The 17307-nt window shown below is 37.7% G+C and overlaps 1 protein-coding gene across 7 annotated transcripts in view; it reads left to right on the top strand.

The window, feature by feature from the left end:
• CNTN1 (contactin 1) overlaps nt 1-17307 on the top strand; it is a 253317-nt gene that overhangs the window by 72344 nt on the left and 163666 nt on the right. For all 7 annotated transcript variants that reach the window (XM_084521505.1, XM_084521507.1, XM_084521503.1 and 4 more), the window contains exon 2: nt 1889-1932. The gene's annotated coding sequence lies outside the window, so the exon portion shown is untranslated. The remainder of the gene's footprint in view (nt 1-1888; nt 1933-17307) is intronic.

Raw genomic sequence — 17307 nt, 5'->3', positions numbered from 1 at the left:
TCAGTTAGTGTTCTTTAAATGCTTGTAATTTTATAAAACTGTTCAGAACTTTAAGGTTGTTCTTTCTGCATTTTTGTTTATTTTCCATCCCAGCTAATAAATTACAAAGCAAACATTTAAACCTTCCTGTTAAGTGTTGGAAGAAGGATAGAATATATTGTATTATTCTGATAATGTACTGTAGTTGTTACCCCAGGAACTTCCTACTCAAGATAAATGTGTTGCTTGGAAATCGGTTTTCAAAGTTATTAAGATTTATGAACATGCAAATATGTACTTAGCAAGGGAGTGATTGAAGAATAAAATTTACTTATGACAGAATAAGTCCTTTTGTGTATGTGGTTCTGTAAGATTAGTTTAAATTGCTTTTGTCCATGGACTCTTGTGAATAGTTTACAAGGAAGTAGAAATAATGGAAATGTTCTTTATAGGTGGAATTATTCTGGTATTCTGTCCAGGTCAGCAGCAGCAGAAGGATTAAAACACAATATATATGAACATGAACACCTACTTAATTTATAAGACGTTGAAGGGATGAGCCTGAAAATGCAATAATTATTTTTCTTCTCCTCTCAGCATAGTGGAATGCTTGTGACATTAAACTTTTAGAGATAACATGCCATTTAATGATAGTGTTGCTGAGGCCATGGGAATATTGTGTCAGTTTACATAGACACGTGGTACATGGAAAGAAGTGGAATGCACCACTTAATGAAGCCTTCAGAGAAATTATTACATTGCTAATTTTGTAAAGTGTCCTTGGGACAACGAAGACAAGTCGGATTTTGTGTTGCAATAAATCAGAGCACACTAGAAACAAACCGAGTTTTGAGTCTGCTTTGAAGAAGCTAACTACAAAGTAGTACAGCTTTGGAGCCTGGGTGCTGGTTGAATTATCTGTCACCCATGGAATTAGCAGTTGGGCCTTATATATCTAAAAGATTCCTTAGCTCACATTTACCAACCTAAATTATGGTCCATTTGACAATTAGCACAACTTAGAAATCTTCATGCAGTTGCAGTGAACTACAGTTACAAAAGGAAATGCAGGCATGGGTGTGAGGTGTAAAACTGTTAGTTTATGTAGCCAACTTCTGAAGTGAGTACTCTGCAGTTATTTGTTTAGGTTGTACTAGATCTTGGAAGCAGTTGAAAATTTGCAAGTAATGCCAGTGTTGTGTAGTTACCACCTTGAACCCAGCAATCCAAACATTTCAGGGATATTACACCCAAACTGCTAAAAGAAGAAATGCAGATTTGGAAGTAGGTGGATGGTATCTGCAGCTGTGAATCAGAGAATGTTTGAAGAAATCAAAACACAATTTGAATAAAGATTTTTGAACCATTCTGGAAGGGCAGCAAAATTTACTGGGTGGAGACAAGTATAGGGAGGGATCAGAAAGCATACTATAAAGGGAAGAATTAAATGCGTTAGAGAAAGCAGGAGTTTGGTGATAATAACTGATAATGTATCTGAGCTGACATCTCAGTGCTTTACTGCAGGAGAAAGCTTTCAGATCTAGTTTTTGTGTTAAGGGTTAATGACTTTAAAAAATAGCTAAATGTGCATCTTAATTTATTTTCAAAGGCGATCTGTAATAGCTTGTCTACCAAGTAATCAGGAAAAATAAAACCATACAAGTATTAAATAGGTTAAGTCTCTTAAAGTTTAATTTTGCTAGGATTTTATTAATATGTCTTAGCTTTATGCAAGACAGTGACTAACTGAAACCCATATGTTTATGAATGCCAGAAAACATCTGGGAAAAGCTGATTGGAAGAGCATGTTATGGAAGTATGCATAACAAATTATAACATAACCAGCAAATTGAAAAATTAACTTAAGTGTCAAGCAACCAGACTGAACTCTGTCTTTCTTCAATCCTAGATACTGCTTCTGGATCTGCACTGAAACAGACTGCTTTATTAAAGGTTGGTGGGTTCTCTTTTTTTTCCCCAGTATCCATATTCGATTAAGTTTAAGTAATGAAGTGGAAGATAGGATCTTTTTATTAACCTCATTATTTATTAATCTTGATGCAGTGAAAAATGTGGTAAAAACACTGCTAATTCAGAGATTTATGCTGGAGTAATATGCAGAAGCAGTATTTTTGGCCTTAATGTGATTATTTTTTAAATGTTAGCTATATCAAGATACAACATTTTGACATCAGGTCTGCATGCAAGGCTTTTTGATTCAAAGACTTCACTGGTTTGAATTGATATTTGATATGTATATCTATAATTTCCTACTTGAAGGTTGGAGTAGAGATGGGATCTACCATGAAAGCCACACCAAAGAACTTTTCGTATATATACCACAGAGGCATGGGACCTGATCTGTACTTCTGTTGATTATTCAGAAATGACCTATTAGGCTCTACAAAATATGTTTTAAAAATATAAGGTGGTACCTGGTGTTCAGATTACAGCAGGATAAAGCCCCTCCTGACCAGTCTGTCAAGAAGATATTGCTGGGCAATAGGAAACCCATAGCTTGGTGATGACTGTATTCACTATATGAAGTTAGACTAATGTTGAGCTATCTATAAAATCATGTTACACTGCAGTAACACGAGTTACTTATGCAGTAACATTACATGTCTCTGACAAAGCTACTCTGGTAAGACAGACACTGAAATAACAGTGGCAGCTCAGCAGGGCATAGGAGTGTGCTTAGATTTTCAGTAGAGGTAGGCAGGTGTGATTTTTTCCCCTTTATATCACTTAAAGATTGCATTAAGTTAATGTAATATTCCTAAAAGAATCATTCAAGGAAGAAAATGAACAAGAGACATTTTAATACAAATTTGGAAACAGTTTTCAGAACAAGCTTGAAGTGAAATCCACTCTCCCGTAATAGGACGGGACCAGAGGAAGTCATGGCTCCTAATGACAAAACACACTTTGTTAGCTTAGGGTTACTTAGTGCTGACATTTTAAACTTTGGCATCTTTTACCTTCTCTAACATCATTAGATTATGCTGTTGGACAAAGAAAACATGAGTGTAGGGTAGTGCTGTGATGAATCCTGAAAGTACATACCTCCAACCCGAATCCTTTTGGGAGTTTGAACCTTGGTGATATATTGACAGATGTTTCTGTTGGGCATTTGTATAGTACTGAAGCCAGCGGATCTATACAATATGCACAAATAACACTAATTCTCCTTACGTGTTTCTTTTTTTATTTTGTGAAATACCTTCTTGCTTTTCTATTTCACACACTGCTCCAGTTAACTTTACTATAATGAACAAATTTGTGTGGGTGACACATGACATGACTTTCATAGCAGTTCTGCCCTCTGCACTTATAAATACTTATAAATATACCTTATTCTATCTTTGTCTGCCTTGTCCATGGGACAGGTGTTTGAGGGACAGATCCTTCATTCCTGAATTCCTGAGATGAAGTCCATCAAATCTCATGCCTCTGTTTGAGAAAGGTGTGGCCAGCTTTGTTGCAGTGTTGCTCACGCTCAGTTGTTCCATGTATGTGTCATCAGACCTTCCTTACCAGCAACCCCGTAATTGGCTCTGTGCATGCTGTTATTCTTATTAAGGCACAACCATTCCTGTGCTTATTGTTCTGTATGAATGAGCTTGTGATCCCAGGAGCAGCTGGATATACCTGGCGCTTTTTGTCTTCACTCAGAATGGCCACCATCTCCTGCTGTTTCTAATTTATAACTGCCATCAGTATAGATGAATATTACTTTTATTCTGTGGCTGAAAAAGAAACAAAATGAAGGATGAAAGTTCTTATAGAGGAGTGGGAGGTGGAAATGGAGGATCCTTCACCTCAGGGCACCTACCTGCTGGTCCCTCAGGTCATGGTGCAGGCCTGGGTTGCTGCAGCATGCCTGCAGGTCAGGTGCAGTGTCTGGTGTGTGGGTCCCTTTGGGTGCTTTTCCCCAGGGAAGGAAGCAGCTGGGATTACGTGGCTGGTGTCCTTCAGGGCTCTTCCCTCAGCCTGCAGAGAGGGAGCAGGCCGTGTGGTAAGCATACCGCTTGGGTGGCCGGCTTTTTGACAGAGTCATGTAAGGCAGCAGAGCAGCTGGGGAAGGGCAGCGCAGCCGTAATGCACCATCATCGCAGCCTGCCTTTTGCTTTGTGAACTGATGGGATCAGACAGCCTCCTGTAGGACCTGCCAGGCGTCTGTGCCAGGCTCAGACCCGGAGAAGTTCGGAGCTGTGCTGAGCTGTGGCAGCGGATTGCTGTCTGGTGGGGCTCACTGGCTGGCTGCAGGCAGCGTGAGGTGCCCGACGAGCACCTTGGCCGCAGGCTGAGGCAGAGATGTGACTCAGTGATACGACTAGGCAGGTTGGCCCTCATCTGTTCAAAGGGAAAGTTGAGAGGCAAATACACTGTCTGGTGGGTATTCAGTAAGAGTTATGGGGCTGTGTTCTGTTTTCTTAATCGCTGTATCAGCCGTAGAATCACATCCAACAAAGCTTTTTGAAAGATGCTATCAGCTAATAAAATATCCAAAGGGAATGCTTTCAATATACCTGTGTTACTATGGTGTAGTATGGTCTCTTTCTTTTAAAATCAAGAAGTGTAATGTCTGAGAAGTATGAAAGAATTAGATCTGTGTGCAGATGTAACCATTGCTTCACACAAAACACTTCTTGACAATCTTGCAGAATTCAATTTGAATATGCTCAAATGAGTAGAAGCAGTTTGAATCAACATTTTCCTGGAAAGGCCTTCACAGGATGCATTCTGCTTATTATACATTAATTTCTATATCTGTGCAGCTGCCTTTTAATATAAGCATTATATTTATATTACTGAATTATTTGAAGAGCGATGCTCTTAGTAAGGCACAAACAAAGTACAAAGGCCGGTCTGTTTTCCACATAGTAGATTGTTGTTGAAGAGTTTGTGCCAGCCAGTACAGAGAGTGCAATCGTGTCTTACTCCTCTGAAGAGTGATGAATTACTCAACTGCCTCAGCTCCTGCTGCTCTACATTCTTACCCTTGAATTGCATTGTTGAAATGGCCTGCTACTCCTCACTGAAAAGAGAATATTCTTCTACAGCCACTGGCAGAAATATAAATGTATAGCACTGTCTTCATGGAAGTTCTTCACCTGTGAGCTGTTTTGGATCTGTACCAGCTTTTCCAACAGTGTAGTTAATTGTGCCCTTTTTTTTTTTTTTTTTTTTTTTTTTTTTTTTTTTTTTTTTTAAGAAAACAGATTTTTTAACAGCTCATTTTCAGCAAATGGCACTATGCATAGCAGTGTCTATTGAAACTCTCATGAATCTGTTCTGGCCATTGAAACATTTTGATACTCCACATAATTTGTCTTGCCATTTTTCTATTCAGAAAATTTAAATTCAGAAAATCTAATGCTGTCATTTCCTCTGTTGGTTGATACAATAGGGACTGGAAAAGACAAGATATTTCCAACTAAGATCACTTGATTCAAGTGTATTCCTGTCTTCAAGTCATTTTACTGTGAAGTAAGTAGCACTATGGGCCTTGTACAATCAATCTTCTTAAAATGTTTGTGTCTGCAGATAAGCAGGTGTTTTAACGTGGTTTCCACTGCAGTTTCTTAACATGCCTCAGTACTGTTGCAATTCAGGGTTGACCCCATTGGGGTTAAAATATGACTGATGTGCTACTGAAAGGCACCTGCTGAGTGCCACTGCCACTGGCAATGAATCCCTTTGATTTTCGTAGGAATGATATTGAACCATATATGTAGCTATAGAGAAGCATTGGATAGAATCATTATCAAAGCAGCAGTAATTACAGAGAGTCCAGCATACACGTCTTAATCAGGGGAGTGCAGAGAAGTCTTTTCTAGGCTGAGTTACAAAAAACGATACCTCAGAGGAAACAAAGTACCTGGAATGACAGACTGTATGCAAGTCCCTGAAATAATCTATAGCCCTTCATTTGTGAAGGGAAAATAAGCTGGTGTCTTGCTCAGAGGAAGAACTTGTCAGATAAACATAATTTGTTGTAGATAAGGAGATGGATCTCTACAGATGATCAGAAGTTTCTCTTGTTAACCTCTCATCACTCTGTGCTCCCTAGGCAGAGCCAGCTGAAGAAAGATGATCCAAATATTTGTTTTACCAACTTCTAGTGTTAATGATGGGGTTGCTTAACAGATATAACCTCTTATTCTTGAGGAAGGAAGGATCTGTATTGGGCACTTACATCAGAGATGTGTTGAAACCTATTTGAATCAAGGCAAGAATTTAAGGCAGTTATTTCAATGTGTTGCCAACATTTCCAAATAAATAAGAAGAGATTCATATGGCTGAAAATGGAGACACCAGAGAGGTTATTTTTTGCGTCAACATTGAGGGGCATCCCAGTGCTGTCTCCTGCAACAGAGAAACAAAATCAAACCCAAAATGATAGGTTCTTATTAATCTTACAAAGGGGTAGTCTCATCTCTTTCACTGTATCTGTAGCCAAAGATCAGGATACTATGCATTACCACATTAAATGTCTATAATAAAGATGCTTTCCCTGTTGCATTAAGGTATTCATTTGTCTTAATTTTCCCATCTGCTTTTTCTTCTGATGCATGGATTTGGAGCACAAAGTATAAATTAGTTGTGTAGCTGGAAAGGAGCAAACCCACAGAAGCTATTCCTTTAGAATAATCCAGAACTTTTTGATTTTGTTGAACTACAGCTGTTTCCTTTTATCCTTTTTCTAGCTATGCCCATAATACTTCAGTAGTAGGCTGGGCTCCACATCTTGTGGAGTGTATGTGGCATGTACCAAACGGCCTTGCAGGACTTGAACATTTTAGATATGTGTGTTTTTCATTAAAAAGAGACTAACTGTGCAAAATTGCTTACTAGAGTTTCCTAGAATTATACAAAACAGTAGTTATTTGTGTATTTTAAGGCACAAAAGCAATCCCTAAGCAACACAAACCACAATACTTTGCCCAGTAATTTTTGCAGATACAGACTTTGATTTGAACGGCATGTTTTTTTTTAATGACATCTCAGTAAGATGCTCTAGTTGTTGATTCTTGCACTACTAAAAATGCTCATTAACTATAGAGGGACTCTAGGTGAAGAGATCAGAGATTAAAATTTACACTACAGACTTTTAAAAATGATGTTAGATGAATCCCAATCTGTGTTAAAATATATTAAAAAAATAAACATTAAAACATTATTGATAATATGAAAACTATTTTTGTCTGCAGGTGCTTGTGGAACATGCTGTTTTATCTTAGCATCCTTTTGTATAAACCAATAGGCTGAAGTTTTTGATATCGTGCCTGAGGCAAATTTCAAGAACGTGACTCTCTAATGTCTCTAAATATTCTTTAGTCTTTAGCATCCTCTGGAGGTGTTGAACCAAGTACCAAATGCAGAATACTAGTAATGACTTCACTAACATCATGTACTGGTCCTAATTATACCAAATACAAAGACAGCTTCCATATAATTCTGAGGATAATTATATATTAGTATGTAATTCTCCTACTTGTGTCTCCAGGTATGACAGTCACTATTTGTGCTAAAACTTGACACCAAAAGCATATGTTCAGCTAATTTCCTGATCCGTATTCAGTTTCCTTCAGGACTTTTTTGTGATATAACTCTCCATTTTATGAGACACATTAGCACATTTTTTGTGCTAATTCTTTAAAATAGTACCTTTCTAAAATTAAGAAAGTTTAGCAGAAACATATCTCTTAGTAACTGGTTAAAATTTCATCCAAATATGTATTATAAATGATTTGCTAAGGCCCACCTGATAAAGTATAACAGTTGCTGTTACAAGTGCTCTTCTACACTGTGCCAGTGCCTCATCACTCCCTGAGTAAAGAATTTCTTCCTAAATCTAATCTAAATCTATGCTATTTTATTTTGAAGCATTCCCCCTTGTCCTGTCACCACACTCCCTGAGAGAATCCCTCTCCATCTGTCCTGCAGGCCCCCTTTAGGCACCGGCAGGCTGCTGTAAGGTCTCCCTCGAGCCTTCTCTTCTCCACGCTGAACAACCCCAGCTCCCTTAGCTTGTCCCCATAGCAAAAGTGCTCCAGCCCTCTGACCATCCTTGTGGCCCTCCTCTGGAATTGTTCTAATACTTCTATGTCCTTCTTGTGCTGGGGGCCCCAGAGATGAGGATTTTGGTGGTAACTTCTGCAAATTAGATTAGGGTTCACTGTGCTGCTACTGAAGTAAGCCAGAAAAATCTAATATTAGTAGGAAAAATAATGTTACAAGTTCAGCTTCTTGATACCCATCAGGAGAGAGGCCATCTGCTGTCTGCTCTTTGCTGTTCTCATGGTGGGAAGAACTGTATTGGTAGCTGATGGGAAAAGAGGTGACTGAGTTTTGGCAGCAGTCGGGTCAGCTGCTACTTAATGAGTCAAAAAGGCATTTTTTTCATCTATAGGTGAGACTTGCATTTGGTGGATTTTCTGATGTTCTTAATGGTCCACATCATCTAACTCTAAAGCTGGACACACTTCTCATCTCAGTAGTGGCAAAGAAAATCTGTTTAGCCAAAGAAATGTTGTTAGCAGTTGTCTTTTCACTGCAGAGGCATGAGGGTCAGCAGCATGCAGGGAAAGCTTGCTTTTACTAGAGACAACTTCATTTTGAAACTTAAATTTATTTTTAAAACTGTCAAAAATAGATACAGAGTATGAAACGGTTCAGGATGATTTATGTATACTGCTTTCAGGGACAGACATCTAGATGGTGCAAGTGTTTCCTATCTCCATTTTTCTCTTGGGGATTTTTTCTTCTTGCTCCTCCTTTCCATAGCCCCCAGTTTTTCTTAGCCTTTTTTTTTTTTTTTTTTTTCTCTCTGCTATTTCATTCCTTTTGGAGTAATTAGGTCCACTGCAATCCAGTGGTCATTAACCTCACATTAGAAACAGGATTTTAGCCAGGATCTTTATTGTGTTTCCAGCTAGCTTCTTAGGCTTGGTTAAGAAGGAAAAAAAGAGGCCTTTTTTCAGGAAAGCTCTTTTACCACATCTGCCTCTTACAGTTTTTATGGATTCCTACCAGCCTGTTCATAACTGTAGCAAAAAGTGCTTAGCTCAGTAATCCTATAACCAGGGAGTAATCTTCCTGTGCAAATGACTTGAGCAAAGCAGTGGCGATGGCAGGCCCACTATTTACCACATCTCTTGACTAGGTCAGCATAGGAAAAAGAGACAATGGCAGCAAATTTCCACAGTCCATATTTCCTTTGTAAAAATGTTCCTCCTTCTGTTTTGTGACAGAACTTGAGGATGAAAATATTTCTCTAAATTAAAATATTCTTCTGTAGCCACAATGCGCGTTTGAGTCAATAAAAGATTTAATTTTAATTTAAATGGTAATAGAAAACATACGCTGGAAAAGTGGTGTATGTTTCATTTTATGGGATTTCATTTTTAGGGGATTCAGCTTTATTTGTCATTTAAATATATTATGAAGCTTAAACTTACACAAAAGCTGTGGCGTATGGTTGGAGTCTACCTATAGCTTAAGCTATTGAACTGTGCTCCCATTTTCTAGCCGTGCCCATGTGTTGTTCATATTCTGTGTAGATGTGTATGTGTGTGCACTTTTCTTTCTGGGCTTCATGAAATTCCTTTTATCAGTTTCTGTAGTATAATTCAACCAGTTAGTATTGGACCAAAGCTTCTCCTTGTGTGGAGAAGTCCTTGAGGAGTAGAAGATATGTCACTGAGATTTCAGGCCTACTGTCAATAAATAAATAAATAAATAAAATCAAGTATTAAAATACCACATTGACTTAGGTGATTTGGTGAGTTACTTCACTACAGATAACCAGTTCTCTCAAAAATTGTTTGGAGAATCATATTTAAGGTGTGAGAAACAACCTGTGTGTTTCTGAGCTATCTTCCTCTTTTACTCTATAAAATGATGGAAAAATAAACTTTTTAAAGTAAGTGATGTTTTTGCAGGTCGGGAGTGTAAAATTGGTGTTGGTTCTGTGAGCATCATCTTTATCACAACCTCTGTTTTGACAGGAGACTTTAATTTAGCTTTGTACGTTCATTTCATGAAAGGAATTTGCATGTAATAGCCAAAGTGCATCTGGGAAATTGTGACAGGAGCAATCACACAGTGAGTGACTTTATGGGAAAAACAAGCTGCTCATTCCCAGCAGTATTGCTCAACTTTTCAGAGAAGGACTGGGCCAGGGAACATGGAAATGTCCCGTGAGAGGTGCTGGGAGGAGAATAGTGTCAGAGGGCTTCTGGAGAGAGGTTTTCCCTGACTGTGTGCCAAACAAAGTAGACAAGGAGAGCTGTCTGGCCAAAGTGCTGAGGTCAAACCCTGGACCTCGGGGGTATAACTAAGGATGGAATAAGCTTTCAAGTGGGGTATAATAGGAAAATATTTCCTCTGGATTTTAAACATGAAGATTTCAGACATTTGTGATTCAAGACCAAAGCAGTCCACCTTTGGGGAACACATGAAAAAGACAACATCCTTATCTTAGGATGGTTAAGATAGGAATCCTGTTCGGCCTTTACTTTCCATACAGACTAAAACTTAACTTATTTATATTCATGATAAAATTTAAGAACGTAGTGAGAGCCATGAAGAGTCTATAGAGTAACTAATAACATGGGTCTCTTGGCTGGCTTCTGAGCTGCTGATGTTCTTTGGTCTCTGTTGTGCCCATACATATCTATGTAGAAGCAGCACTCAATTTTTATGCAAACTGCTGAGTCCCAGAAGCATGTGAACATTAGAAGTTCACAAAATGATAAGAATCTAATCACCCACATAGACTGGTTCCAATTTAGATGAGGGTCTAGAGTTATATACGTATATATTTATATATCAGTACAATTCAAATACTTTCTTTTTGGGCTTTATTTCATGCTTTGTGTATAGTTATATATAATACATGTACGTGTATGTAAAAAAAAAAAAAGTATATAAGATATATATATAATTCAAAATACAGAACCACAGAATCATAGAATGGGTTGGGTTGGAAAGTACCTTAGAGACCACCCAGCTCCAATCCCCCTGCCATGGGCAGGGACACCTCCCACCAGACCAGGTTGCTCAAAGCCCCATCCAGCCTGGCCTTGAGCACCTCCAGGGATGGGGCATCCACAGATTCTCTGGGCAATCTTTTCCAGTGTCTCACCACTCTCTGAGTAATGGATTTCTTCCTTATATCTAATATAAATCTCTATTCTTTTAGTTTAAAGCCATTACTCCTTGTCCTGTCACCACATTCCCTGACAAAGAGTCCCTTCTCAGCTTTTCTGGAGACCCCCTTTAGGCACTGGAAAGCCACTATCAGGTCTCCCTGGAGCGTTCTCTTCTCAACTCCAACTCTAACTTCCCCAGCCTGTATTCATAGGAAAGGTGCTCCAGCCCTTTGATCATCTTTGTGGCCCTCCTCTGGACTCGTTCTAATACTTCCATGTCCTTCTTTTGCTGGGGGCCCCAGAGCTGAACATTCATTCTAAAATACGCTTTCAATTTATTTTAATTATATTGAGCCAGGTATTTATGTTACATACATCAATAAATTTGATAAGCTGTTAAACTTTTCATAGACGTGTCATCAGCACCATTAATGCAATGTAGCTTTAATTCAGTGTAACATTTTAGCTTGTTTCCTAAGGAAACAAGGATTATGCAGTCACTTTCTGTCTGTCAGTCTGCTTTGTAGTTTGAACTGCTGTTCTAGCTCCTGCAACATGGGAAGGAAGTATGCCAATCTTGAAGATAATTAAGTTCTTACAAGTTTCAATATATCTGTAGCTAAGTAAAGAGGAAAAATCCAAATCAGTGTCCTACTGAGTGGAAAGCTGTTATATATTCTCTTTGGCAGCAATCAATATATACATACCTCCAGGCTAAGCACAGCAGGTGCTGTCTCCTGCCCAGAAGAGATGTCAGAAAGTATATGTGGTGAGAAGAGAGGCTGAAATTATTTTGGTTAAGGGGTGTGAGTGAGCTGGGATTCAAATCTGTAGGAAATCGTGTTTCGTTTCTGTCAGTTACAGAACAACTCAAAATCTTTTTTTCAGTTCACCATTCATATTTCCGTTTCAAGTAATGTAATTACCGAATTCACCAAATACGCAGTTTTAGAGATAAGATGCCTCTGAGATGAGAATGAGTGGGATATTGAGAGTCTTTGTACAGTATGCTTAACACAGCTAAAGCTATTTTGCTTCATACTTTATCTTTACAATTATTAGCTATGAGCCATTTTTTGGTTTTGTTCTCTGACACTAGTCTGACTTGCAGCTTCAGAAATCTTTTTCATTGGTCTTTAAACAGATTTGTGTTAGTGCTCACTGAAATAAGTGAAGCATGTCACTCTAGAAGACCATTTCCAAAAAATCAGATTTCACTATGCTGTCACACAGTGTTCAAATATTTAGCTATTAGTACCATTCTAAGAACTAATAATTTAAGTTTATATTTCCATTAATATCAATATATTTATTTACAGTATAGTAACAAAAGGATTTGGTACTGTGAATAGTTTCTAAGAACATGCAAAGAATAAAATTAGTTCATAAGTCTTGCTTTTATAAAACATTGAGCATGAAGCTGAGATAAACAAAGAACAATGAAAAAGAAAAATCAAATAATGTGCCTTCTACAGGCTGGAAATCTGCAATGTGGTCAGCATAAGTGTATATATGTGTATAAAGTTTCACTTATCCTTTAAAATAATATTTAAAAATAAGTAATGTGGTAGCAGAATTACAAAATAAATAATTTAAAATTAGCAAAAGGAAACCTATTTTACTTCATAAATTATTTATGGAAGTCATCACTGCAGTATATTATATCTAAAAAGGTTAATAAAATTCCAGAAGACATTCAATGAATATTCTCTTGAAGAGGCTGAAAGTGATGCATTTATTTGTTTCAGGGCATGAGCTTGGAGAAGGGTGGGGACAGAGGTGTTCATTAAGAATATCCAAACGCTTTCCTGTTCAGTCTCCTGCTTGCTGCTGTGAAATAGGAGATTGAAGTAGGTGAAGCTAAGTTCTGGACGCCTGCAGGACGAGTGCCATCACCCTATAATGCTGATCTTGGGATGTTTGTGCACTCCAACAGCCCTTATCTCCTAGCCTTTTATGTTAGTGGATCTCATTAAATACCGCACAGCTTCTTCTCAGGCTTCATTTGAAAGGAAACTGGTACACACTGAGAAGAGAGAGGAGAGGGAAGCAGAAGAGAAAGGATTTTCCATATTATGTGGCTATGCGGATATTAAATACCATATTCCAGCTACATCCTGATTTGAGATGAGACCTGGATGATATCTCCTATGTGTCATCTAATTGCTGCAACACTTGTCTTTTGTTACACCCATTCTGTCCTCATCTCTTGCTTCCCTGCTCTATTCCTTTATAGCTTGTATTGCATGAGCCAGCCTCTGCAGTACCGTGGCATGGTAGAGGGTCTGATATGTTTGTGCCCCCAGTTCAGACATCAGAAGGACTGTTAGGTATAAGGCTGGGTACAGTTCTACTCCTGCTGGTGTTAGAGCTAGCTGAGCATCTCTGCACAATCCTGCACACATGGCATATAGATAGACTTTATAAAATAAACTGTCACCCTATTTTTCTCTGTAGAGTGTTTGCTCCAGGTTTGGGAGCGTGCAGAAGTGCATATAGTTAATGAAATATTCTTAAGTGGTGTCATGGGGATTTTTTGCTCATTCTTATGTTTGGTTTTTGAAACCTCTGAGGATTAACCTTCAGCCTGAATGAGTCAGGCAATCCATTTAAGTCCCACCAGCAGTGCACTCTCCTTTCAGTAACTCAAATATAATCTGTTTTAATACAGTTAATGATATTTCAGTCATTTTTTTCTGGTACTGAGTTGTACTTAATAGAGTCAAAACATCAGGCAACACATAAATGATAAAATGGCCCTTACATCTTCCCTCATTTTTTTGAGTCCATCATATAATACTCTTTTGTTTTCATTGTCTTGCACGCTCCTTCAGATAAACAGCAGACAGGAGAAGGAGGTATGATATGAGATTAAATTTTATAGGTATTTAATGTTGAAGCCCACAGGTATTACTTTAGGAATGCTAATAATTTGAGCATAAAGATAATCTTCAAGGTTAATTAAAAGATACTTTGTATAAATGTGCAGTGGGTGTAGAAAAGGGAAACGGGTGTCTGTCAGAATGGCTGTGTGCTCTGCGGTAGGATGTGGTGTTCATTGGCATTTCAGGGAGAGGAGAGGTAAGAACCTATGCTAAGAATATGGTAGGTTACAATATAAAAGCATCTGGAATGTGGACAGAATATTTGAAATATGATTTATGTGAAAATCATTGTCTTGTTTTATTCTGCATTGTTCTGAATTCATTTGGAAGGAAAAATCTCTGCATTGTGGAAGTAACAGCTAAGTAGTGTAGACAGAGGTTTTATTATCAGTTGCTGGTGATGAGTTTGCTGGATCAATATATGTAAAATGAAATACTTCAAATATCTGTACAGATAAAAAAAAAAAACTGTTCTGAAATAAGAACAAAAACAAAAAATTAAAAGGAGAACATGATCAGATGTAGAATGAAAAGACAGCAGATGATTCATATTGTTATCAAAAACTGCTGAAGATCAATTTATTTGTGTTCAGAATTCATTCTGCTGCAGCCTAACCTTGTTTAATTATATTCCAGAAAGTCAAAGAAACTCTTCCTTGACCACTAATGTTTTTATGATTAATGGAAAAAAATAGAGGAAGATATATGCTTCCACAAAGCCTTGTCTGCGTTTCATGCTGAATACCATTTTTTATTTTATTTATTTTATTTATTTTATTTATTTATTTATTTATTAATATTCGGTGAACTGAAGAAAGTCTTTGGTAAAAACAGAACATATTTCCCTAAGGGATTCTATAGAGGGGCACTGCTTCTTTCAGGCAGATGGGTAGATAACTTTTGGGAGTCCAGACAAGCTGTGACATCTCACAGCCATAGAGAAAGCCTCTCTTCATCAGGTAAGATAAAAGGGAGTGGAGCCAGATGCAATCTTCTCCAGAAAGATTACAGAATCTGGGCAGTTTTTGTCCATAACTACTATGATGAGCTCCTACCTGCACAGACAAAAATCACACAAATGAACCATAAAAGGTGCTCCTGTATTTATTCCTTTTCTTCTGAAAATTACAACTGAACGCCCATATACCTAGCCCAAGCCTGTCCCTTTGGACAAAAAACCTGCTTAGATTCTGTGATCTTTCTGGAAGGGATTCTGCCTGCATCCAGCTCTGTTCTCTTTTATCTTACTGAAGAATATGAACAAAGAAGAAAACGCATTGCAAATTCAGATGTGGAAGACCAGGTTCAGGTCAAACACTTGAACTTCGGCCTTCCACACCAGATATCAATTTTGTGATCATCTGTATTTTTTTATATATTGGGTTTAAATGTGCTTGGGTCTGCAATATTTTTTTCCCCCAAATCAGTTTCTATAAGAGGTCTCACATTTACTTGGGAGTCTCCCAGGGGAAAGCAGCCCCTTGGAGAATGTCTGATAATGGCATAGCATTGAGGCAAACTTCTGGCAGGATTTCATGGATTACTCTTATAATGCTTCTAGTTGATCTTCCCATTACAGGCTTAAAAAGCCAAGATTATCTTAACTTAGGCATGTCAGTCCTGTTTGAATCCAGGCCGTAATATTTTCATGATGAAAATTAACATTTTTAAGTGCTTTGCTGGATCAGGGCCCAGACGATTGTTACCTCTTTCAAATGAGTGCTTTAAAGCTTCCTTAATCATAATAATAAGGGAATTTTACCAATAATTATTAATGAATAGTATTACTCTGAAAATTCCCCTATGAATCTAACTGCATATAAGAATTAGAGCATTAGTTCCAGTATTTCAAAAATGTACTTTAGCAATCTTAATGCAATTTATTTACTTTCTTGCCCACTGATAATACATTTCTTTTATTACTGTTTCTGTTAAGGACAAATCCTTTGTGACTAGAAGGTCACATTAGATAATGACATTTCCAAACTGTCTGTGTTGAGAAAAAGAAGACAACACAATCTGAGTTGATTTTTGAAAATTAACTTTTAACAAGGTAAAATCTCTTCATTTTTAAATCTAGGGAGAAAAGCCGTGGCAACTGAGAAGTTAGAGACCTGAGAAAGGACCTTGGATCTAGATCTTTGTGTCAGTAAATAAGAGAATTTTAATACAAGGATGACTTTAGTAAGTGACAAAACCAAACCCTGGACATTTTGGCAAGCTTTTCCTAATTTTCTGTAAGCATTTCTTCACCTCTTAGAGTTGAAGGGTAGCACTAAGGCCGCTGATGTATAGACTGAAGTGGGCAGAGAGTAGGAAACCATGGAAATCATAGGTGCTACAAGATTTTTATTTGTATTTTTTGCATCAGAATATTAGAATCCGAATTTTTACAGGAAAGATCAGGGAAGTGACTTGATTTCATTGAAGGGCGAAGGCTGCCACAGAGCTTTTTATATTGTATGAGCTATTTTTATATTTTTATACTATTTTTATGCTGTATGAGCTATTTATATTGCTGCATGTACAGACAGGTTTTTCAAGCATTCTGTAACAATTAGCATTATAGGTACTTTTCAGCAACCTTGCATCATTGTACAGAGTGTCAAAGACTCTCCAGTTTCTCTGGTGTTTTTGTTCTTTGGTTTTCCTCCTGTTGTAACAAATAAAATCATGGTCTGTACCCTCTTTCTGACAAGTCCAACACTGCAGAACACTTTGATACTGTATATTGATTTCCTCTAATATGACTTTCATACTTCTTCTCTTGGTGAGACTAACTATATATCAACCTTAACAAGCCATCAAGCATGCTTATTTCTAAGGAACGTTCCTTAGTAACAAAGAGATGTACTGAGAAGTCAGAGGCTTTTTTTGTAATGTGTGTGTAATGTATATGATGAGCTTCTGTTTGTTTAGAAAATGGAGGTAATAGCTTTATCTTTTTCCTATGTAACAGCATACTCAAATGTACCAGAAGGTATTTGTAAGATAGGTTTCATTAAGACACAAATCAATAAACTGGAACAGGTATATCACTAAATAGGAAAAAAACGCAGGTGGAACACATTAAAGTAAAAGGATTAAGATAAAAGCCTTTGAAAAGAAAGCCTTGCCTTTGTGTGAGCCTTGCAAAGCTAGCTCTTTCCTCCAGAGTTGCTTGTAAGGTGGAGCAAAATGCATACAGTCCCTTCCAGTAGTCCCTACTTTTGTAACCACTGAGGGTTGTTTGCAGATCTGCCCCTTACTGCGAGCAAGTCCCTGATCCTCTCAGGGGGTTC

The sequence above is a fragment of the Aythya ferina genome, assembly GCF_964211825.1.
Source record: "Aythya ferina genome assembly, chromosome: 1".
Taxonomy (NCBI): Eukaryota; Metazoa; Chordata; class Aves; order Anseriformes; family Anatidae; genus Aythya; species Aythya ferina.
The sequence above is the reverse complement of the archived record's forward strand: the minus strand, read 5'-3'. Positions and strand labels throughout refer to the sequence as shown.